Below are 26,313 nucleotides of genomic sequence, written 5' to 3'. Positions count from 1 at the left end.
GAGTACATGCACGTTGGTGAACACTTAGTATAGCTAGTTTGCAGGATATCTGAACATTTCTAAGAACAAAGTCAGAAAAATCTCCAATGACTCAGAGGAAGAGCATTGCTCCTGCAACAGCTACTGCAGGATAAAAAAGAGGACTTTAGGAAGCTGTCTGGTATGTTCAATAGAAAATGAAATAATTGGTTTCTGAATGAGTAGACAAAAATAATAAATACAATAAGGTGGAAAATAGAGGCAGAAGAACCTATGCAAAACAAGATAGGGCAGGGAAAGAGAAATAGGTAATACTGAAAAGGAGGACAGGAAAAATAAAGAAAAACTATATATTTTTGGGACTATCACTTCACTCTGCACTAGAGAAATTCATGGTGGCCAGGTGCATTCTGAAATATTGGGTTGGATCCCTGTTATGGTTTGAATCAGAAATATTTTTATAGGTCCATGTTTTGTTCCCCAGCAGGAGTTATTTTAGGAGGGTGTGGAACTTTTAGGAAATAGAGCCCAGCTGGAAGTTGGCAACTGAGGGATGATCTTTGAAAGTTACAACCTGGCCTTGATTCTAAAACTTCCTGGTCAGCTGTGATGTGAGGAGGTTCCACAATGAACATTACAATGTCTTCTCCTCTGTGACGGACTAAAACCATAAGGCAAAATAAATCTTTTCTCCCTTAAGTTGTTCTGTCAGGCACTTTATTAATAGCATTGCAAAAGTAACTGATACAATTGTATAGTATAAATAGGTCGCTTTTGGAAAAACCACTGAAATTAGGAAAAATGGAGTTTCATTATATTAATATTCCATAGTGTAACAGGCTGAATAATGTCCCTTCTACCCCAACACTCACTTGATAGCATCTGTAAATAAGTTACCTTATTTGGACAGAAAAATATTGAAGATATAATTGAGGTATAAGGTATGTATATTAAGATAAAATGCTGCTCTGTATTAGGAAGTAGAGTCCATTGGGCTTATGGCATGGTATCGTTAGGCCATATGGTGTTAAACATATCTCTAGTTTTCTGAAGGACCACCATACTAGTATGTGTCTATACACCTCCCATCAATGATACATACATTGAATCTTTAGGTTTGTAAAGTTAACCAGGGATACCCATAGAAAACAGAAAACTAGAAAGGGATCATTGGTGAGGATATCTTAAGGGGGGCAGTGAAGCACAGGTGATATGAGGAAGGAAAAAAATAAGGAAGAAGGAAGTTTAAGCATGTAGAAATCTAGAAAAGTAAATCAATAGGGAAATTACAAGTGTTCTTTGTTCAAATAAAATCTTTAGATAAAATGAAACTGAAATAAAATTGAGAATCTATTCAAAATAGAGCATGATGGGCTGGGATCTCTCTCCTTCTTAGATTTTGTATAATATAAAGGCATATATGTGTGTGTGTACATATATGTATATATAACACAGTATATATGTATATATAATACATTATACATACACATACATATGAGTTTAACTACAGTTAACATCTACAAGATACTGTTTATCTCATTAGCCATGGGTTAACAAATAAAAAATCCCACACTAGATATGGGAAAGTACCACGCTGGTTAGTGGTCAGAGGTATCTGGGAGACCCTCAAAACAGTCTATTGCCATTGTCATTGATTTCCCACTAGGGTAAGACACCATTGCTGAAGACACTGCACTCATTAGTCACAAGACATAGAAAATGGAGTTAGTAATGTCCAGCAATCTTCTGGACTTAGATTCCATAGCACTGGATGGCGATAAGAAAGATGATGAAAGAAAAGTCAAATAATCTTACCCAATTGTGAAAACTGTGAATTACAATACTGACCAGTGTTCTAAGATGCATTCATAGGTGCAATAATGACATGAATAGTATGAAGGTAACCTAGTGTGTTCTGCTTGATTTAAGGTCTACTCTATGAGAAGAATACCCTGTTTGGTTCTGTAAATCTGTTCAGGATTTGACAAGTTCATAGGTCCCAGAAATGAACCTATTATTATTCTTTTGTTAAATGGACAAAGTACCAAAATGCTCACTTAATCTGTATCTCTAGCCTTAGATTACATGCAACTATCAAATCTCATCAGAAAAGTTTCTTTGTGTGGTGAATAAAAATTAATGCAGAAACTCACACTGATCAAAGGGCAGAGAATAAGTCTCCATGGAGTGTTCAGCTATGAATGTGACATCTATCTCATATTCCCTTCTCAAGGCCCAAGAACTGTCATGGAAAAGGCAGGGTAGAAAGATTGTAGGAACAGAGGTCATGGACTAGAGTGAAAGTGAAGCAATGCCCTCTGCACAGGAAAGGATGGCATCACATACAGCAGATGTTGTTGCCTGCACAAGACCTGAATAAACAATTCAGACAATAGTGTAGCGTAGAGAGAAAAGGAGTTTACAAGTTTCCACCCCTAACTGAAGAGCTACAGCAAATACTGGGGGAGAAGAGTCAGTTTTCTTCAACAGATTGGCTTATGGTAAGTTGAACATGTTCTACTGGAGGTTCGACACCCAGGAGTATACAAGTAGCACAAACCATAGCTGGAGAAGGAGGAGGAGGAAGAAGAAGAGGAGGAGGAGGAGAAAGAGGAGGAGGAGGAGGAGGAGGAGGAGGAGGAGGAGGAGGAGGAGGAGGAGGAGGAGGAGGAGGGGGAGAATTCTAGAACATAAAGCTTCAGTAAGGGGAGTGAGCATGGATCTAGTAAAAGTTAGGAGAAGCAATAAGGAATGAATATGATCAAAATATATTATATAAAATTCTCAAAAAAATTAATAAATACATTTTAAAAGTATTTTTGTCCAGCCACAGGTTGTCAGAGCTGAACAATGGGCAAATGCTATTTGATATTGTGTTGGGTACCAGTTTGATACTATCTCCTAGTAAAGGATGCCTGAACAAAACCAGTGTGTTGCTAAAAGTCTTCGAGGTAAACCACTTTAATAGTTTCTCTCTAGAAAGATTCAGGAAGCCACTGTAATTATCTCTGTTTCTGACCTTCTCAAATCCAGGATTTCAATTCTTCTTTCAATTATGTAGCCTAATCCTTTCAGTCAATCTTGTTTTCTTAAGTTTGTGAGAACCGTCCTTTGTTTCTGATAGCCAAGAGCTTTGATTCCTGCAGTCATTAGAAAAATAATCTCACTGACCTCAGAATTCTTTTTAAAATAACAACAAAGCCAAAGGTAATGGAGAAAACTTAAGGAATGTCAAGGAAATATATAAAGAAATACATTATAGCATTCAAGTTTTCTTGGCAAATATATGAGTCTAGAAAACATTAATGCCCATAAGGACTTCTAAAAGAAAAGTGTTACTTGAAAGTAAATAGTATGCTGGAAAAAAATCTAGAACCAAATAAGGGAACAACTACAGGATAGGAGGAATGAGAAGTCCTCTAACTTTAAAACAGAATTAACTCTTAAGATCATAAACCAGGTGAGAGAAATGCAAGTATTTAAAATTAAAGCTGATAGTGTTAGTAAGTACATACAAAGAAGCAAAAAAAAAAAAAAAAAAAAAAAAAAATGCATTAGCAAAGACCACAAAAGTAAAGGGGAAAAGAACAGAACAAGTGAAATGTCCTAGACTCTCCTGAGGAGGCTGAAAGCTTCATATCTCTTCATTTGTTGTTTTGATAAGTCAGGGGTATAGAATTGGAAACACTTTGAGAACCCCCAAACTGTAATATCAGATGATAGAGCTTCAGAAATAGTAGCTATGATAAGGAACCTGAATAGAAAGATCAAGTTACCACCGGTGTTTTAGCCACACTACTTTAATAACATTGCCCTGGAAAGATGCTTGAAGTGCCTGTGAGACCTTCCATGTAACACAAGGGGATCATCTTAGTTCCCGACTTTCCAAACAAATACAACCTATATAATGAAACTGAGAGTGAAGAGATAAATTAAGACTGAACTTTTAATTCTGGGAATAAAAACAAAATGTGTAATCTTAATTGAGTCAGATTATTTATACACTAACATGAACATTAAAGCAAGTTATAATAAATGGTATAAAGGCATTGAAGACAAAGTTCAATAAGAGAAAAATGATAAAAAAAAATCAGAGGCAGTCTACCAATATGTCAAACTAATACCTAAAAACAGGCAGGGTCATCATTTTAATATTAAAACAAAGGAAAGTTCAGACAAAAAGATAATAGGTAAGAATGATGGAATTTCAATATACTAACATCAAACTATTCTCTTTATGCAATACATCCTGCTTCAAAGCTTATTAACCACTAGAAGGTTTTGTCACACAATAGGCAAAAATATCAAGCAATTGACACACAAGGCATTCTTCAAACAACAATGATGTAAAATTCTATAAAATGAGTTTAAATTTAAAAGATAAATCACTTTTATCAAACTCATGGAGTAGAATTATATTCAAATTCTTGGCCTTAAATATTTATATTCTTTAGTTTTGAAAATATGAAAATAGATTAGCTAACCATTCAACCATGGAAGTAGGACAATTGGTCAGGGCAGCATGCATGCATCTGTAATCCTAGCAAATGAAGATCTTGAGTTTGAGGCCAAATTGAACTACACAGCAGGACTCTGACTGAAAAAGAAAACCAAAATGAAAATTAGAGGGGTAGGGACATTTTCCTACTAAAATCATAAGAGGGGAATTTATGCAGTTTTAAACTTACCAATATGGAATTCAAGAATCCAAAGTATTGCTATATGTATGTGTGTGTATATATATATATATATATATATATATATATATATATATATATATATGCAAATATAATACATTGTATGTATGTTTGCATGCAGATATTTTATGGTAAATAATAGTAAAATGTGCACATATTATAAGCTACATATGTATCTACATGCAATATACAATATATATGCATGTGCATATGATATTATATGCTATTTTTATGTGTTTATATTGTATACATGTATAAATGATATATGTTTTGTGTATGCATACATACATATGTCTATTCTTTTTCCTTTATATTTAACTATCTTTTATGTTTTGGGAATAGGTTGATGATGTATTTTAGTGTTTATTTGTTAGGAAGGTCCCGGGAAAATATGTTTTGGTAGAAACTCGATTGACCCTTGATAGAAGTTTGGTTACTTAGTAGGCAAGCAGTCTCACCAGGGTCTTGAACAAGGAAGATAAGAAACACACTTGTGTGAGGAGCCGCATTTGCCATTAAAAGATGGCGCAGGCTTCTGCTTCCTGGTTCTTCACAGAAGCTTTACTTGAGAATGCGCCTGCGCATGGCGCGAAAACCGAGTATGACAATTGGATGAAAGATTTGAGCCAATGAGGGATCTGCACGTCTCTCAAAGCTCTATTTAAGCAGCGGGCTTTCTGAGCTTGGCATCCTTCCCCTTTTCTCCATCTTGAAGAGCAGTTCAATAAATGCTGTCAGAAGAATCCTGAGTGTGGCATTCTCCTTATCGGCGAGGCTGTGCACTACACACTTGGATGCAATGTACCTCAGAATCCCTAACATACAGTCTAATAGAACACTGGCCTAGAATCTTTAAGTTCTGTGTACCCAATATCAACTTCTAACCCTACTTCTCTACATTAGCTTAAGCTATAAAGGTTGATTACATGGGAAGTCTAAGGCAAGTAAGATTAGTTCATACATTGTGCTCTTAAACACAGGTTAAATAAAACCAGCTGAGTATACCATAAGATAGCCATATTAAGTCTTAAGTAACTTCATGCTACATTATCCAGTCTCTTAGAATGTAAGAGATAGTTACATAATATTGTATCATCACAATATTACATATAACAGAAATTTGTTCATTTTATTGTTTCATAACATTTTATTACGTGAATATCTCTTTCACTATGTTGTTTTTTAAAAATGTAATTGACAAGGTCTAAAGGAAGCATGACCTTGTCACATTGGTTTCAGCACTGTAGGATTGAGTTCTGACTTCTGGCCTCTACAATAGAAGAGGTTTCTGCTATCTTAATCTACTAATGCTGTGGTCAAATAGGAAATAGAAAAGGTAATAATGTCTAAGGTTCAAACTATCCAAGACTGAGTATACATATTTTCAAATGGTACTTCCTATCTTGTCATAGGAACACACAGGTTCCAGATGAACAGTCTTTCATGTCGGTTCTAAAGATGCAAACTCAGGTTTCTACACTTGTACAAGCTACACTTTACCCACTGAGCCATCTCTCCAACCACCTAAGACCATATTTCAAAGACCTGAAATGCTACTTGGTTATACAGGCTACAGAGACTTCAAGCAAAAGTCATCATTTCATCTACATTGTTCAGACAGTATGATCTTTTGTATGGGAGTTCTTTGGACTAATGAGATTCATGGTATTAGAGCTCTCAAAGTGTAAGAGCTATCCTGTGTGAAGCCAGGAATTGAGCCAGCACAGGAGAGTGGGCTGATGTCTACAGTGCCAACTCAGTTTACAGCCATTTGGCCAGGAAAAGAAATTCAAGGATGTGACTTCATTAGTTTTAAAGACCAAGAATATTCGCTAGCATAAAAAGTGATCTCCATCTGCTGGGGATCATAGAGCCAGTAGCTTCACTTAAGATGACATGAAAGACAGGACATATATTTGGCAAGGGGAGCAAATGATCTAGGAATGAATCCATGCCTGATCAAGAAGGAGATAGCAACTCATGGAATGAATAGCATGAATTGGCTCAGTTCAAATGCCAATCATGTACTTTATAAGATGCAAAGAGGTCCTCAGGGGGCCGAGTCTCTTCCCCCAAGAAAACAAAACACTTTAGCAGGACACTTGACAGCATTGCAAGGTAACTGTAGGAAGACAGGCCAGAGTAAAGGAAACAGAAAGTGGGTTTAAAAAAAATAAAACCATGGAAACTTCAACAGATGTGATGATTCTTTGTACTTGAGTCTGGACTAATGTGTTGGGCCAAAGGGAAAACTGTGAACATTTATATAGACTCACACCAACCTGAGGGTGCCACTGGGCAATTTAGTACCTTACCAAATTACTATATATCTGTAAAGACAACTTGCATCCACCTGAGAAAGACTTTTCCAGAAAATGAGCATTTCTTTCTTTTTAAAATGAGTGACTTTCTTCTTATGTCACAGATGTCCCCATAAGGATCACTTGTTGTAGATTTAATAAATCCAACAGAGGATCTCTAAAATACCCCCACTGTGTGTTCGTATCAACAATCTGAGCCACTAGAAATGGCCAGATCTTCCTGACATCTCTACTAACATAAGATGTAAGGATTGACAGTTACAAGCAAGTAAACCACAGCAACCATGGTCATTCCAATCCCTGTTCCAAGGAGCATCAAGTGTCTGATCCTCAGTGTTGGAATTAAGAAGCTTAGCTCCTCCCACTGAGAATTTTCCTCTTCCAAGCTGCCCACATCTTTCCCCTTGATGGGACCTCAAAACTCAATCCATGCTGACCAAACTCCCATAATAGTAATAGCACAAAGGTCAACACCCTGAGAAAAGAACATAAAGAAAAGAAGCTAATCTGTTTGGCATCTCGTTACCTCTCTTCTGAGTGTAATATAGGAGGTTGTTAATTGCTTGATTTACTGTACAGTCACTCTGCCAACAGCAATAAATAAAGTTAATTAATATAGGGTAATTCACTGCCAGTAAGGCTAGTAATTATGAAGCAATTGAAGAGAAAGCCTCTTCATGACGTCTTTAGAAGAGAAAAATACACTTTAACATACTCTTTCAGTATTTATCTTTTGAAAAAATTAGCTTAAATTTCTCTGTTGAAATGCCTTGGGCTCTACTATTTAACTTCTTTCCTTCCCTCCATCAAGATGGCTGCACATCTTTTGAGAAGCAGTAAGTGAACAACACCTGGTTCACTCTCACTGACATGTGAAAGTGAAATAGTTAATGCTTGCTCTCTCAGGCCTAGGCTTTCCTAGATACTATGTGAAGACAGTATGCAGTAATGGAAGTAGAGGGGTCTTTGGCAGTTTGACTTGGGTTAGACTTAATAGCTATGAAAACAACTTAAACCATTTATTTTTAACATTTTCAACACCACATCTCTAATTTTAAAAATAGGAATCAATGCCTTTTGATAGGTTGTGTTGGGAATAAATGGGATAGTTGCTAAATAATTACTAATTTCCACTCCTCAAGCCTACTCATGTTTTCTTTTTCTTTATTTCCCTTTTATGAAAAATAAAATTTTTTCCTCACATAATACATTTTGGTTACAGTTTCCCCTCCCTCTATTCTTCCCAGCTCCTTCCTACCTCCTCTACTATCCAGGTCCACTCTATTTCTGTCTTGCATTAGAAAACAAATGGACTACTAATGGATAAAAATATGATATAATATATGATATGATTCGACAAAACAAAAACAAAACATCAGAATTGAATAAACAAGTAGAAAGAAAAGAGCCCTCTCATTCACAAACTGAGGAATCCCATAAAAACACTAACCTGGAAGCCATAATATACACAGAGGACCTGGTGCAGACCATTCAGACTGTACGCATGCTGCCTCAGTCTCTGAAAGTTTGACCATGTTGATTTAGTGGGCTTTGTTGTTGTTGTTGTTGTTGATGATTTGGTTTATGTTGTTGTTGTTGTTGTTGTTGTTGTTTTTTGTGTCTTCCATTCCCTTTAGTTCTTACACTCCACCTCATCTTCCATGGACTCCTTGAGACCCCAAAGAGAGGGGTTTGATGTGGGTATCTCATATAGAGCTGATTCTAAGATCTCTCACTCTCTGTGTGTTCTCTGGCTCTGGGTTTTTATATTTGTTTCCAGCTGCTATGGATAATGACTGGGCAAGGCACTGATCTATGAGTATAGCAGAATGTCATTAGGAGTCATTTTATTGTTATTTTTAAAAAAGTATTTGGTTTTACCCAGTGTCAGGTTCTTGGTCATCCAAGGAGTTTTGAGCTTGGATTCCATCTCATGGAATGGGCCTAAAGTCAAATCAGATATTGTTTCTTTACTCCCACAAACTTTGTGCCACCATTGCCCTAGCATATCTTGCAGGCAGGACACCATCATAGATTAAAGTGTTTGTTGCTGACTTGATATTATGTTTCTCTTTTAATAGCCTGTACAGTACCTTCCTGTACCAATAATTCTAGAATGTAGGTGTGAAGGCTATGTACAGGCACCTGTTCTACTTCTTCAAGTTCATTGAGTTATGTAGGTGTTAACTTTAGCAATGGGGTCTTGCCATTGGTTTGTGGAAAATAACCTAGAGCCTTAGCAACAGCCTTGTTTGTTTGCAGATGACCCTTTGGTCAACAACTCAATTAGTTGTAACCCAATCATAGTACTAGAAGCTTCACTAAGCAACAAAGATAGCCAGTTAGGACTCTGTCTCCCCATTGTTGGGCAATTTCATTTATATTGCATATATATATATATTTATACACACACACACACACACATACACACACACACACAGTTTCTCCTCCCTCTATTCTTCCCAGCTCCTTCCTACCTCCCCTCCTATCCAGGTCCCTTCTCTTTCTGTCTTACATTAGAAAACAAATGGGCTACTAAAGGATAAAAATATGATATGATATGATATGATATGATACGATACAATACCATATGATATGACAAAACAGAAACAAACATATATATGTTTATATTGTATTGGGCTTCAATATTAGCATTAAAATGGCCCTTAATTTTAGCTGTCTGTCTCTCCCCATATTTCTTCTTTAATCTCACTTTGCCCTTCCTTCTCCTTTACAATTGATCCTCCTGTTCCAGCTACCCATCCGTCCATGAGCATCTAGTTTATATTTTCCTTTTCTAATGAGATCTAGCTGTACCCTGTAGTCTCTTACTTTATACCTAACCTCTGTGGTTCTATGGATTACAGTTTGGTTATCATGGACTTAACAGATAATTCCACATTTAAGTGAATATAACATATTTGACTTTCTAGACCTGGGGTACCTCATCCAGGATGATATATATTTTAACAATGAACATGACTGAGAAAATAGATTATAGCTTGCTTATCATTGACTTAATCAGCTACTGCTCTGATTAACTTTGGTTTGAAGTCTATTTTGTCAGATATAAAAATAGTTTCACTAGCTTGCTTCTTAGGTTTATTTGATGGAATATTTTTTCTATCCTTTTACCCTGAGGTGAGGTGAAGTCTATCCTTGATGTTAATGTATGTTTCTTGGATGCTGTAGAAGGATGTTTTAGCATCCATTGTGTTAGTCTATTTTTCTTAATAGGTGAATTGATACCATTGATATTAAGAGATATCATTGAGCAGTGTTTGTTGATTCCTTTTCGTTGCTGCTGTTAGTGGTAGTGGTAGTGGAGGTGAAGGAGGAAGAGGAGGAGGAGGAGGAGGAAGAAGAAGATGTGGTGGGGGGTGGTATGTATGTGTACCTCCCTCTTTTGATTTATTGGTCTACAATTCTGTGTTTTATTGGTCACAGTTAACATTTTTAAGGTTGATGTTTTCCTTCTAATGTCTTCTTTAGGGCTGGATTTGAAGGCAGATATTGCTTAAATATTGTTTTATCATAGAATGTCTTATTTTCTCCATGTATTGTAACTGAAAGTTTTGTTGGGTATAGTAGTTTAAGCTGCCATATGTGGTGTCTTAGATTCTGTAGTACATCATCCCAGGCCCTTTTGGCTTTTTAGAATCATCATTGAGAAGTCAGGTATAATTCTAATAGGTTTACCATTATATATTATCTGATATTTTTCCTTATAGCTTTTAATATTCCTTCATTCTTATGTATGTTTAGTGTTTTGATTATTATGTTCAGAATTGACCTTTTTCTTCTGGTCTAGTCTATTTTGTGTTCTGTATGTGCCTTGTACCTTGGTAGGAATCTCTGTCTTTAGGTTTGGAAAATGTCTTCTATGGTTTTTTGAAAATATTTTCTGTGCCTTTGTCCTGGGTTTCATCTTCCTGTGTTCCTATTATTCCTTGGCTTGATCTTCTGCCCCAGATTTCCTGAATGCATGTGTCAGGAAGTTTTTTGTTTTTTGTTTTTTGTTTTTTGTTTTTTGTTTTTGTTTTGTTTTGTTTTGTTTTTTGTTTTTTTTTTTTAGATTTAAACTTTCTCTGACTGTGGTATCTGTTTTTTCTATAGTGTCTTCAATTCCTAAGATTCTTCCAACTCTTACATTCTATTAGTGATGTTTGCTTCTGAAGTTTCTGTTCAAGTTCCTAAATTTTTTATTTCCAGATTTCCCTCAGTTTGGGTTTTCTTTATGTGATTCTATTTCATTTTATGTGATTTCACTTTCAGGTCTGTTTTATTCATTTCCTTCCACTGTTTGTTTGTGTTTTTATAGACTTCCCTAAAGTATTCATTTCTTCTTTAATGACTTTTGTCATGATCATATAAGCTACTTTATGGCCTTTTTCATGTGCTTAAGCTATGTTAGAATACTAAAAGCCTAATGGGCTATGGTTGCTGGGTTCTATTGGAGACATATCATAGCAATGTTTAAAAAGATTTTATTTTATTTTATTTTATTTTATTTTATGTATATGAATACATTGTCACTGTCCTCAGGCACACCAGAAGAGGACATCAGAACCCATTATGAATGGTTTGTGAGCTACCATGTGGTTTATGGGAATTGAACTTAGGACCTCTGCAAGAGCAGTCAGTGCTCTTAACTGCTGAGACAGCTCTTCGTCCCTATTCTGGCTACTATTAATTGTGTTTTTAGTCTGCTGTCTACTGATTCAGAATTGAGAAGATTGCAGTTGTAGGTGCTGATAATCTTGTGTTCTCTGTGTTTGATGGGTGTTTTGTTCCTTAGTTTCTATTTCCTCTCTGGTTCTTAGGAGAGTGTGATGGCTGTGTGTTGCTAGGTAGGAAATTCTTCCGACATCTTGATAGGTATGACCACTGGAGGTTCCAGGCAAAATGTCTTTCTGGGCATTGGAATCTGACACTTAGGAATTGAGATGGGCTGTGGATGGTGCTAAAGAGGCCCCAAAGAGGGAAGAAGAGTGCAGGGTGTTCCACCAGGATCTATTTTGTTAGTCCACTGGTAATGGTGGTAGAGAATGAATGGAGGCCGCAGCAAAAGGTCTGCTATGAAGCTAGGGATGAAAATTCGGGATTGGATTTGGAGGAGCTGAGAGAAAGGGGAAGATCTGCAATCAGCCTACTTTCTTGCCTGGTCAGAGTGGCCCTGTGGGTTCCCCGAGAGTGCCTGCTGGAGTTTAGGAATGGGATAAAGCAACAAGTGGGAGAAGGAATATAAGGAAAAAAAGATCTCTGTGTCCCACTGGGGATGGAGTCAAGGGTTAGGGGAGCTATAGCAGGTGATCTGCTTCAGAGCTGTGGATGGGACTGGAGATTGGATTTGGAGGTGCCTAGGAAGAGGTGAGGCTTTGCAGTGAGCCTACCTGCTTCCCTTGCCTACATGACCCAGACCTTTTCTTTGAACATGTAGTAGGTTTAATTTTTTATTTGTTTGTCTTCTTTGGTAGGATGCTGGATAGTTTAATCAATTTTATTTCTACCTGTACTAAATATATAGCACATATCATGTGCACTAAACACTTGCAGCATCTTATTTTTGCTGGTCTGATATTTTCTTTCCACCATTTTCCCCATTGGAATAATTTACATTTATTTCACCTTTCTGTGTATTCTTTCTAGATTAAGAGTGCATGAATATGCATACCTTTGCACATATAAAAATTAAACTGCATCAGTATGTAAGGTATATTTATTATTACTGTATAATATTTTTGCCCATTTTTTTCATCATACACAACAAACTTTGTTCACTAATTGCTTTGTCTATCAGCCAAGTACCTAAGTTCCCCAAAGAAATGATTGGATTGTAATTTTAAATATTTGTTGAATTGAACTGAATCATGCAACTGGGTTATTTCCCTTATTTACAATCTCATGTGGTCCAGTATGCAATTTAAGACAAAGCTCCCTAAAGCATACAGGAAATATGGTTTGTAGAGCCAACACCTTCTTGGCTGTGGCAATTTCTTTTGTATAATAGCTACTATCACCATATTTCCCCCTCTATTTCCTTCAAGAAAATAGAAATCTAGTGGGGGAATAGACTTTTGGAGGAGGGTAAGGCAATCTGTGCTGATGAGTCAGTTGTTAAAACTACTCCTGTAGTATGGGAACACTGAATTCTCTGAGAAAACTGTAGGCCATTCTGTCACTATATAGGTTTGATTCTGATCAATCACACAACACACCATGCAATATATAATCATACTTGAATATTGCAACTAAGGACAGAAATTCTTGATTCCTTGATAATGGTGGTTTTTTTTTTTCCAATGGCTTCTGTCCCTTCTATAACTCTAACTATTGTGTTAAGACATTTTGGAAGATGTTTCATTTGGCCATTGCCCACCAGAACATATCTCCAATTAGGACTTTATCAATCCATTGAATAACTTTTAAAAGTGTGTGTGTGTGTGTGTGTGTGTGTGTGTGTGTGTGTGTGTGGTGTGGTGTGTGTGTGCCCTTTTTCTTCTCTGGTTAAGTGATCAGGAGACTGGGCATAGACCTGAAGGTTAACAATCTGACAGAAGTAGGTACAAAAAATATACAAGGAATTTTTGTGGAAGGGGTGCATGTAGAGATTCTTTCATTAAGATCTCTTATATGCCACTTCTTATTTCTAGAGTTGTGTGGTCACACTAATAATATGCATGGTTTGATGGGATTCCTTAAGGCCCAGTTGAGTATGGATATGTTAATGAATGTCCTATAATGGACTACAGCAAGGGAGCAAATCTACTAAAAGGGAAAAGGAAACGCCTTGTTTAAAAAAAGAAATAAGAATGAATATGGCAGTGCTCCAAGATCCTTGGTCCCAAAGTTGAGATTTTGCATTCAAGGTTTTCTATGGGGTTCCTAAAGCATCTTAATATATCTTTGACATTTTAATCTTCTTGGATCTTCAGAGCTATAAAAGCCAAGTGGCAATGCTGTAACTCAAATATGATAACCAAGGAAATATCTGAAATTGTCAGCCGATGTATGAATGAAAGCAACTGTACAACTCACATGCTATCTCTCAGAGCCTTCCAAGTACTGTGTATGCCCCGTAGAGACAGGGAGCACAAACATGACAAGTCTGTGCATTCCAGAAATACGTCATACAGAAAGACCCTGAATTCATATTGTGCAATCTGGTTCCATCACTCTGATAGATACATGTCACCAAGGACTAAAATGGTACTCAGTGGGAGGAGCAATAGGTAAATTATCTATGAACCAAGTCTATAGTGCAGATTTATCATGACCCTGAAAAAAGAGCAGAGTGTATTGTTATCCCTGCTAGGTGAGCTCAAACTTTTAAATATGTGTGTGTGTGTGTGTGTGTGTGTGTGTGTGTGTGTGTGTGTGTGTGTGTGTGTATCTTTCCCACTGAAATAGAGGGAAAACATTTGTACAGGATTCTATCAGATACAAAGTTTGTATTAATTTGTTTCAATCTAGAAACCAGGATCTAGAAACACAGATCTCAGTAGAATCACAGCCTAACCAAATTTCCCAAATCTGCTGTTGCTTTCTACAAATCGTGTTTCTATGCCAGATAAACAGTCAAGTAGAGATACCAAAGGAAGCAATATCTGTATTATCTAATGCTGAACTACAAAATGCTCCCAAAGGTAGGCTGATGGAAGCAAAGGAGGTTAGGCTGCCATTCAAATTTGAGCATCAAGGTCCAGAATCTAACCTCTGATCTCCATCCAAAATCTGGTTTTGAGTCTTCCCTGCCTGCTTCTTCATTTTGTAGGAACTGATAAGTTACCTGGGAAAGCATCTTTCCTGGGTGAGTTACAAAATCACAGAACTAAACTATATCATGTATGGATAGTCTACTAATATATTTACTTATCTCTGATTAAAATGGAAACTCAGTACATTATTACCTAACTTACTTCCCTCGTTATGATGTAGATGTCTTTCCAGGCCACAAGCTTCCTTTGATCCCAGAAATTCTACCAGCTTTTGTTATCTGGCTAAAAAGGGGGAGATATGACATTCACTGCAGGGTCTTTAATTATAGTAGGATCATCATAACCAGACACGAAAGGAGGGGGGCATGTTGATTATTAAAAGATGTTTGGTGTTGGGAAGAAAGCTCAGTCAATAAAATGTTTGCTAAGCAAGTATGAGTAGCTATGATTGAATTTCCAGAACCCATGTGAAAAGCCAGGCATGAAGGCATATGCTTGTAATTCCAGTGTTAGGAAGGTGGATAGTAGAGGATCATGGGAGCTGGCTAGCCTACTAGTGTAGCTGTACCAGTGAGGTCCAGACTCAATGAAAGAACTTATTGTAAAAACAAAAGATGAAGGGTGGCTAATGAAGATACCCAACATAGAACTCTGGCTTGTATCATACATGCTTACATATACACATTTGTTACATGTGTTACATGTATATAATACATAAAACACACCCACAAAAAATTGGAGGGAGAGAATGAGGATTCAGAGTATTTTTATTTCTCTGAACCATTCTATATACCCATTGCATGCATCAGGGTGTCATTGTTTGCCAAGATATACATTAGCGTTCATCTGACACATGCAGTAAAAAACGTGGTATGAATATTGATAACAACCGGATCTGATTCTGAACATGACTTTAGTCACCTCAACATAAACATGGTGTAAATTGGAGTCTTTTCTCACCTTCTGAGAAAGTTTCTGTTTTTCAGTGTACAGCTTAAGCTTGGAACTTGGTAATGTCAGCTAGATAAATGTTAATATTTTATGAAGAGCCTTGCTCACTCAACAGCAATTCACATTTTGTCATTTAATTTGACACAGGTAACTGGGCCCCTTGAATCTCCTTTAAAAGATACATTAATGTAGATCACCATAGATGATAACATGATAGGCATCATCACTGAAAGCTACTGCCAGCATCCCACACTGAAATAAAACATGAACATTTACTTCCCTCACCATTAATAACACCAGAACATCAAGTTCAAAGCCACCCTCTATCTCCCTGAGCCACTGCCTTTGATCATCATTAATATCTATTTCAGAATAACTCATATTAATTGAGAACAAGGGTAAACAATTTTTCTGATTTAACAAAAGAATGGTTTATCAAAAAATGGCTATGGGTTGCTTACAAGATCTCTATGCAGTCCAGAGAAGCAACTCCAAATTACATTCATTTCACTGGTGTTTGTGATAACTATGGTGAAATCCCCTTGCTCCCATCCCTGGGCACTAGATACTGTAAGTTGCTGCTTGACTTTCCTTAGAAACTAAACACACATCCCAAATGAGATTTTTTGCTTGTGGGAGCATGGAGAAGCTGTTGCAGTTCTCACGGTTATCACTCTTCCCCACCAAACAAAAGCCTCAGAGTCAGTCTCTCTTTCTCTCTCTCTCTCTCTCTCTCTCTCTCTCTCTCTCTCTCTCTCTCTCTCTCTCTCTCTCTCTCTCTCCAGCCAATTCTGTGATTAGTGCATCTGGTCAGTGTAGAGAGACATGAATCTCTACTATAGGTGGGAGACTCAGATGGTGATTATAGAATGGTTTTTAAATATGTGCTAGGGGAAAATCATTATGTAATTGGAAGCAGTTTCTGTATTGGAAGCTGGGGTCATCAATTTACAAAAGGGGTTCATTTAGTGTGTGGTCAACAACAATTCAGCAAACTGAAATATGAGGGCTCCACTGAAGGTAACAGACACATTTCATCTAGTTGTTTATGTGAATATTAAGGAACATTATCTTTTTCCAAGTGTGTATTTCTTTGAGTGATTGTGCGTGTGCGTGTGCGTGTGCGTGTGCGTGTGTGTGTGTGTGTGCTGAGCCAAGGCTCCTTTCTACCTTGAGTTATTTCTATAGCACACATACACATGCGTGCATGCACACCTCTCTATTTCAGAATACCTTCATCTGGCACTACAATGGGCTTATCCCCAGTGTTCTTCATGTCTAGCTTTTGAAAATCAAACTGAAAGAGACATCTCATCAGCCCCAGACGAAACACACCTGGTCCTTTCTTGGCAGAGGCAGTCCTGAGAATCACCCTAGGGAGGAGACAAACTACAAAAGCAGGAGATTGGTAAATTGCAGAATTTGAGACTTGGCTGGTGGTGATAGATCTCAACCAGGGATAAGGCACACAGCTCATAAGCATGTGACCTGTTAGCCATATGACAAGCATTTTTTGGTGCAGACACCTTTCCGTGAATCTAAGAAATTCTGATGGCTCATGACTACTGATATAGATAAATTGGCTGAGCAAAAGGAAATGAAGCTCATAAGTTCCCTATTCTGGCCTTTAGGATACTATGCAATCATCCATCCCATGTGCATGAGTTAGACAGTGAGAAGGGTTCATTTGAGACATCAACCATGGTGTAACTGATCCTAGCCATTTCAGCCACTCTCAGGGGAGGGATGAAGCTAGGTACCTGGTTAGAGAAGAGAACACACAGAAAGAACATGATATAATGTTGGTAGAGTGAATAGAAGAGCAAAAAAAAGTGCAGGGATGAAATGTTATATATCAGGTGCTGCCTGGCATGCAATGCATTGAGTCATTGAGCTCTGCTGCTGTGCATGTCCTGCATGGTTGTAATACACTGTCATGCTATTTCCTCTGGTTTATGATACCCAAGATGGGCTTTCCTGAATCATCTAAACACGTGGCATCTCATTTTCAGAATAGATTTGTGAATAGCCCCTGACCCATCTCCTAAGAATACTTGGAAGAAACTAGAAAACAAAGTGTTGTTTGTATTGGCCAGAAGAATGACACCAAATCTGTCTCAGCTTAAGTTTGAAAGACTCAGCCCAACCTCCCTCGTCAACCTGCACTCCTTTTCCCCTTTTCTTCACCATTATGTTGTACACATGACTCTCTGTTTCTGGTCCCTTCTTGCAGAATTCCCTTCAAGATACATGCTACAGATCAGTATGTAATAGCTAACGAGACAGAGAGAAAACACTGACTTCTGGACCACAGGAGGGACAGGCCTTGAAAGTTTTTGAGAAGGAACATTTTGACATCATGGAAGATGCACTCACCAAAACAAATAGCATGTTCAAATAAAAAGTTTTTTTAAAAAAGATTAATTAGCTGTTGCCATTAATCTTAAAAAATAAACAACAAACAAACAAAAAATCCTCCTGGTCATTCTTTAGATATTATTCTTAATGATAGTTAGACATCTTGATGACATCTTGTTTATTCTCATCTGTAACCCTCACTCTCTCCTTTCCTTTCTCAGTATTTTCCCTTATCTCTGCCCATTCTCAACTCTCTCCCTCTTTAGCTTTCTCTTTAACCAGATCAAACGATTTCTCTAGTCAAGGCCAAGTTCTGTGCAGCTAGCAATGGAGTGAATTAAGACTCTGTGAGCTTCAATCTGTTGCTTAGCACCAAGGTTGCTTGGCTACATCTCTTGTGACAACTGGCCTTTACTTTTGACTCCTTATGCATATCAACTATACATTAAGCATCTTGGTCAGGAGGGGGTATTGGGCTAGAACTGACTTTCACAGTCCCCTTCTGTACTGCCTATAGGTGGTAAGAGCAAGAGGTTATGTTAAAGGAAGTCAAAATATGTTGTGCTGAGATGCAGGTAAAATGTTGCAGTGAGAAAGAACTCACCTCAGAGAGAGGAATGCAAGGGAATCTGATGCACAGAGCTCTAAAGGTGTCTTTGTGCCAGCATAGGAATGAAGGAGCTTCAGAGGAAACACAGCCAGCAACTTTAGGAGAAATTTTTTCTTCCCTCCCGTGAATTACCTACCATCTGTGTCTGCAATTTGTATCATTGAGAGAAAAAATGTGGGGAGGATGAGTGAGGGATGATGAAGGTGCTTGTAAAGGGAGCTGAAGCTTCAGGAAAAGAGGCGACAATGTTAGTCCTGTTGGTACAAATCACAGCAGAATTAAAGGGTGGAGTCTCCATGCCCAAAAAGCTATCATTCCATGGAGTCTTCAAACATATCCTGTTGCATCTTTGGGGCAATGATTTTTTTTGACTGTGGTTCTTCAGCCAGGTTTCACTTAAGTCTCAGATTCATTATTCAGTTTCAAAGTTGCATTTTGTTAGAGATACAGCAGTCATAAGTGAGGACAAGGGGAAAATAGAAAAGCTGTAACAGGATCCAGAAACACCACACAAAGCTGGAGAAATAGCCCTGCATGGGGGTTACGAAAGACACTTAGAAACTCCAGGATTGTATTCTGGAGAAAGAAGGTCTCCAAGGGTAATAAAGAGCAAGACATTGAACCAAGAAGTAATGACATGCAATAGGGTGGCTAAGGGTTGATAAATGACCCATGAGGCAGAATAAAAGGAAAAGGGTAACTCTCAAAGTGGTTGCTGGAACAGGGGTGGACAGGAAAAGCAAGCTAAAGCTAGCTGGAATAAATGAACATCCACACGTCCTGTGAACATGCTGCAGCATTCCTCCTTCTGTGTCCAAAGCAATGGGCACTGGACATTGCTACCTTCAAGCTCCTATGCCTTTACTGAGCATCTATGCATGAAGTTCTACATATAAGTAAACGTTTGTTACTAAAGACCAGGCATAATGGTGCATGTCCTTCTTTATTGTTGATGTTTGGGTTTTTTCCTTTCTTTTTTTTGTTTTGTTTTGTTTGAAACAGGGTTTTTCTGTGTACCCATAGCTGCCCTGAAACACATTTTGCAGAGCAGGCTGGCCTCAAACTCAAAGAGATTTGCCTGCCTCTGCCTCATGAGTGCTGGAATTAAAGGTTTGCCCAGCTAATGGTGCATATCTTTAATACCAACATTCAAGAGGAAGATGCAGGCAGATCTCTGACTGTCCAAAGCAAGCCTGGGTTACATGATGAAACACCGTCTTTACAAAATTGTTATAAAGGTGACAGATTGAAGTAGTTGGGGAGACTAACAACAAAACAATTGTTTTTGCTAACATTTACTCTGTCCAAATAAGTCCCTCCTAGGACTTTCTTTTTCTTATATTTTGAAATGTCAAGAGCGTGCATTTCCTCAGAGAATAAAAAAAATATACTCTGTACTAAGCACCAGAAATTCATAACTGATCAAACAGAGAATCAAAGACTAAGGGATGCTCAGCCTTGAATAGGACACTTACATCACTGCTTCCTCATGCCCAGAAAGTCTCAGGGAACATTGGAGAAGAGGAGGCAGAAGTTGGGAAAGATTCCTGCAAATAATGTCTTCTGGACATGCCCCAGAAGGGCTGGTATACTCATGAACTCATAGCAGCTGTGGCTGCTGTATGAGACCTTGATAAGATCAAGCCAACCAATATTCCAGCTTCAGGGTGGGGGCTCATGAGTCCCCCACACCTAAATGAGGACCACCCCAGTGATGGTCACTGGGGAAGTGAGGAAATCAGTTTTCATAAGCCACATGACTCCTGGTAAGTTACCCATGCTGCAGTGGATGGCACCCTGCTGTCATGTGTATATGGACCTTACTAATCATGTTCAGTGAAGAAGAAGAGGAGGAAGAGAAAGAGAACATTATGTTGGAAGGTGGATGAGGCGGGATCTGGGAGGAATTGGAGGAAGAAGTGGGAGTAAATATACTCTAAAATTCGTAGATGATGTTAGCAAAGAATAAATCAAAAGGAAAATGACCTTGGTGCCTCCCAAGGCACATGGGTTCAAATGTCTGGCTATGTGCCTAGCAATCTCTATTTATGACAGCTCTTAGTTGACTCTGAGGAGCCATCAGGCCCTCTAATGATCCCTGAGTTTTCTTCCATGTTCACGTTTGATGTGTCGGGCTGAGTGTGAGAAAATAGCTTAGACGTGGAAGGCTTATCATCTTTTGGTGTCTTCATCTAGAATAGAAACAGGAAAAAGATAAATAGCCTGTTTAAAGGTAAGAAGTCCCTGGGGCACACAGCCCCCTAAGTTTCCTGTGCAATATTACCAGTGGGCTATCCCTCACAAACCAAACCTGTCAGAATCCACACTGCTTTTCTATGAAGCTTTTCCTTTCTTTGCCCTGTACCCTTTGGCAAATTCTAGTTGTGAGTACAAAGAAGTACTAAGTCCAAACATAGCTAAAGGGAAGTTCTTCACTTCCCTGAACCCAACCCACTAGCTCTAACAGATGTCTCAAAGGTATCACATAAATCAATCAATGGAGAACTCCAAGAAGCTGGAGCCCATGGTCAGAGGCAAAACTGAACATCTAGTTTTCTCCTCCCTGGGAAACTTATTCTTCCAATAGTTGTCTTGAAGGTATTGAATGTATATAGTCATTAATAATATATAAAATAGTGACCTTTCCCTCTAAGAAATCCCTGGAGATGAGGAAAAGTGAAGAGAATCCGAGGTCATCTGTGTCCACACTGAGAAGACATTGGTGTATTATCATTAGCTACCAGGGGTATACCTGCCTGAAGATAGATTGTGAACTTAAAAGACTAGAGAGGATTTTGTGGTTAATAAATGAAATCTATTGTTGAGTCTTTCACAGAACACAACCCAGAACAGCAGGCAACTCACTGATGCCAATGTTAAGTCACAGGTGAGGGACACTGCCTCTCACAGCATCCTCTGGCTTCTCCCACGTTAGCATTTCCAGATTTCTCTAGAGATTAGGGACCTGATAGAGAATGGAAATTTAGCTCTATAATGAGAAGACAATATCAGTTTGGCAGAGATCTCCCCACTTCAGTGACAGGGATAATGATGAAGAGGAGGAGGAGGAGGGGGAGGAGGAGGGGGGAAGAGGAGGAAGAAGAGGAGGGGAAGAGGAGGAGGAGGGGGAGGAGGAGGAGGGGGTAGAGGAGGAGAAAGAGGAAGATGAGGAGGAGGAGGAAGAGAAGAAGGAGGATGGCAGCTGCCAAGGTGAGGAGTACCTATGCCTAGGCCTGCACAAGACCAGAAACCACCAGATACCTGGGCCATAACAGTTTCACTGAAATAACTATTAAATGAATGATGAGATTGGGTGTTTCAAAACTGATGAATGATTAAAAACTAATTTTGATTCTGTCACAGCATTCTGTAATATCTGGAGCCACTAACAGGTGATTCTATGGGTCTTCTTTGTCCTGAGAAGGGGTTAGCCCCAGGAAAGAGACATCCTTGAGAAGCTGCTGCTACTGAGAGAATTACCTTCCAAAGAGCTTGGAAGACCCCAGCTACAGTTCTCTGGTCTACTGTTACATGTTGTGCATGTGTGTTTATACAAAGGAATGGCCAATGTATGAGATCCACATATATGTACACATATGCCTGAATCTTCTGTCTGCAGTGCCAGGTAGAACCTCTGGCAGCCATGCATAATGAGGCGCAGAGGCTTAGGGGTTGCCAGCCTTTCTCTGATAGTCACATTAAATGCTATAGGCACTTGACTTTATGGCTTCTTTCTCCTGCATAATAATCAGCCGACATCACTCTCTGCAGTGGCATTTCAAGTCTGGTGGCAAGGTGGTAGTGATAGAGAAGGACTCTTGCATCATCCAGGGGAAGCCCCTCAGGTCAGAAGGATTCTTCCCCTTCTCAAAGCTCAAAGAGTAAAGGAAGAAAGAAAGAGGTGGGCTGCTCCCATATTTACCCCTTGCAGAAGCTCTCTCTCTGCTCAAAGGCAACATTCTCTTCTTAACAGCATCCTGGAATGCAGATCACCTGGAAAATCAGGAAAGCCTTCTCAAAGAGTCCCAGTCTTGGGTGGGAGAGCCACAGCCTGTCTGCACAGCTGCCATTGCTTCCTGCTTGGAGTGGTCTGGGAGGCAGCAGAACATGCATCAGAAAGATACCCTCTGCTGACTCCAGATTAGGAGCTGGCTTCTGCTCACCTGCCTCTTATCCCTCCTTCTCTCTCCCTTCATCCTCATCTTCTCTATGGCCTCTTCTCTTGGGTGGCCCTTCTAACCTGGAACCCCTCTATTATTTACTAAAGAGGAATTCTGGCAATCCTGTAACCTGAGTCCCAGAAATGACAGGAAGGTCCAAAGGCTCAGGGAGAAGGCAAAGAAATGGCAGTGGAAGTAAGCATAAGGGAAATTCAGCCAGCTGACCCTCAAGCCCCCTTACTGCGGACATCCTCTCCCTCAGTGCCTCGGGCCTGGCTGGCCCCACACTCCTGCAGCTGCTGTATGCTGAGCCTTCTGCAGCAATAGACATGATTGAGAGGCCAGGAGACTGCCTGCCAAGGAGTCATTCTAGCTTTGCCTTCCCATCTCCCTTCTCTCTTGGCCCAGCAGCCAGGTACAAAAACAACAGTGCCCCTGGTTTACACAGAGCTTCTCATCCAGGAAATCTCAGAACGCAAAATCAGCCAGCCAGACTGATTACACTCATTTTTCTGGTGGAGGAAAATGTCTTTTCTGGAAGGGCAGCCGATTGCCAAAGACTATTCTAACTTCCCACTGGGAGAAGCTGCATAATGGACCTGGACATCTCCTCCTGGGCATCCTGCAATGCCCTATTGCCATTGCTGCCCCCATTTCTGGGTCTCTGGATGTTAAGGAGACAGATAATGGGAACTAATCCAAAGGCTCTCCCAAAGCCCGAATTCTAACCATAGAAGGAATGACAGATTCATTCTTCTAGTCCTCCCCGGCACATACACAGTAGTTCCTGTTTTCCGGTACAAAGAGAGATTTGCCACTCCAAGCCTGTGTTCTCTCTTTTCCAATTCAGTTAAACCCCATAATCCTAACAGAGGTGCTAACCATCAGGAGCAGCCCAATGACTCACCTGATTGTTATTCTTCTGTGACTTCTGTCAACACCAGAAAATGCCAGAGTGTTTTCTTCCCTCTTTTAGATGGGCATAACTACCCCTTAGAATAATTCCCCCACGGCAGGTCTCTTGTTTCATGCTGAGAGACTAGAAGTCTATGTAGTTATAGTGAAGCAAGGGAATAAGAAGGAAAGAGATGAAAAGCAGGGCAGGGGGAAGGGAGGGAGGGAAGGAGAGAGGAGAAGAGAAATGACCACAGCAGGGAGGAAGAGGGAGGGCATGGGGAGGGAGGCAGCTGCTGTGGTTGCAGGCATCACTCTTGGGTCTATGCCAGAAGCTTCAGACACTGTGTTAATCTACTCTGGCTGCCATAACAAAGTACCACAGGCTGGGTGGCTAAAACAACAAAGATTTATCTTTTCACCATTCTGAAGGCTAAAATTCCAAGACCAAGTTGTGAGCAGTATTTTCTCTTAAGGCCGAGCTCCTTAAAATGCAGGTAGCATTTTCTGTGTTTCAAAATGCTCTCTCTCTCTCTCTCTCACTCCCACTCTGTCCCCACCCCCACCCCCACCCCCACCTCTGTGTGTGTGTGTGTGTGTGTGTGTGTGTGTGTGTGTGTGTTCGTTCTCAGGCACATGTGTTCTAGTCTCCTGTTATAAGAACACCAGTCATATTAGATTGGAGCCCATTCTAATGATCCATTTTTAACTTAATTATCCCAATCAAAGATCTCACATATGCTTACAGGTTACATCCTGAAATACTAAGTTTTAGGTCTCCTTCATATAAATTGGGACTAGAGAGCAAGCAGGATACAAGGCAGCTCTGTACATATACAAGTTCTCTTACCCTTACGACTCCTACAAGGGGTAGAAATTTTCCCCATTTTAAAGAGCATAGCGACATAAGAGAAATTTTAGGCAGCATGTCCATCGTCCTCAGTAAAATCAGATAAAATGAGCACCAGGCTCAGCTCTCTCTCCAGAGTCCAGCATGGTGATCACAACACATTGTGCATTGTTTAGATTGACAGCTAGCAGGTAGATGGGAAAGAATGTGGTGACCTTTGAACTAATTAGGCCAGCCCCTACTCCTTCTGTCACCCATGACTGAGAAATGAAATGGAGACCTGTTTTAGAAACTCACCCTCAAAATGTGTTGGGTATGCTGTGAAAGCCAGGTTTAACAAAAGAAGCTTTCCTTCATTTTAGTCAGTTTGTGTAGAATATATGTCCAGGGAGGAGGAGTGACCCTAAAGCAAACATCTAGTTATATTGCTGTTTATTAGAACTCCCAGAGTCAACATACATAGGCATGCCAAGATAGAAAAGGCAGGGAGATCTGTCTAACACGCTCAGTTGAAGACTGAAATTACCATGATGGAGTTGTGATGAGACACCCTCATTCTTTTTTAACTTAAGTTTAGTTTTTTACTTATTTACTCACTGCCCCCTCCCAGTCACCCCCTCCCATAATCCTTCCCCCATCCCCCATTCCCTTCTCCTCTCAGCTAGTGGGAGTGTCTCTCCCCCCCCTCCCTCCCCACCCCCCACCCCCCACCCCCCCCACCACCACCCCCCCCCGTGGATGCTGGCACTTCATGTCTCTGTTAGGCTAGTTGCTTCCCCTCCCACTGAGTCCAGACAAGGCAGCCCAGCTAGTAGAACATATCACACATATATGCAACAGCTTTTGGAGCAGCCCCTACAACAGTTGTTCAGGACTCACAAGGTCAAGCAGCACATCTGCTATGTATGAACAGGAGGCTAGATCCAGCCTGTGTATGTTCTTTGGTTGGTGGTTCAGACTCTGAGGGTCCCAAAGGACCAGGTTAATTGACTGTGTTGGTCTTCCTGTGGAGTTACTATCCCCTTTGGGGATCCCTCAATCCTTCCTTTTATTCTTCCGTAAGAGTCCCCAAGCTCCATCCACTGTTTGGCTGTAGGAATACGCCCTCTTGGACTGGAGTATTTACTTTATTAGCCTTTTGGGTGGTATTATGGTAATGTGAACTCTTCCACATAGACGCATGGGTTTGAGTAGTTGATCCCTACCTGATGACACCATTTTGGAAGTTTGAGGAACCTTTAGAAGGCAGAGCTGTTCTTCAAGAAGCTTTGAAAAGACACTGAAGCATTATACCTTAGTCCCATTTCTGGAGTGCAGGAGCAATGTAAGGAGCTACCCACCCCCACAGAACTGCTGTTACCATGCCTCCTCCCCACCTCACTGTGGTATAATGTGTTTCCTAACATTGTAAGTCAGAGTAAGTCCTTTCTAAAGTCATTTCTTATCAGGTATATGGAAACAGAATTGAGAAAAGCAATGAACAGAAAAGCAAACACCTCTGAAGTCAGGAGTCACGTCTTTAGCCTTTATGTCTCAACAAGGTTTAGCTTGCAGAAGATACCTAGACTATCTCTGTGAACAAGGGAAAAGTGTATGGAAATAAGATTCCCTAACCCCAGAAGTGGGGCTTGTACAAAAATTCACAAAATAATTAATGGTGAATAATAAGTATTGATATCTTTCACAGGCTTTCCAATTCCTATGTAGCTTTCTGCTACTATGGTAGAGTGGGGAGCCACCAATACACACATTTCTCATCATTCTCCTGCAACTAA

At 39.6% G+C, this 26,313-nt stretch overlaps 1 long non-coding RNA gene across 1 annotated transcript in view; it reads right to left on the bottom strand.

Annotated features, from left to right (window-relative positions):
- The window catches only part of LOC143441580 (uncharacterized), a 197,697-nt gene extending 173,805 nt beyond the window's left edge, over positions 1–23,892 (bottom strand). Inside the window, exons 1-2 of the long non-coding RNA XR_013109141.1 lie at positions 23,702–23,892; positions 22,557–22,627 (exon numbers count right to left, since the gene is read on the bottom strand). This is a non-coding gene — a long non-coding RNA (uncharacterized LOC143441580). The remainder of the gene's footprint in view (positions 1–22,556; positions 22,628–23,701) is intronic.
- Between the last annotated feature and the right edge of the window lie 2,421 nt (positions 23,893–26,313).

Source organism: Arvicanthis niloticus, chromosome 3, assembly GCF_011762505.2.
Source record: "Arvicanthis niloticus isolate mArvNil1 chromosome 3, mArvNil1.pat.X, whole genome shotgun sequence".
Lineage (NCBI taxonomy): Eukaryota > Metazoa > Chordata > Mammalia > Rodentia > Muridae > Arvicanthis > Arvicanthis niloticus.
This window is presented reverse-complemented; position numbering and strand designations above follow the sequence as displayed.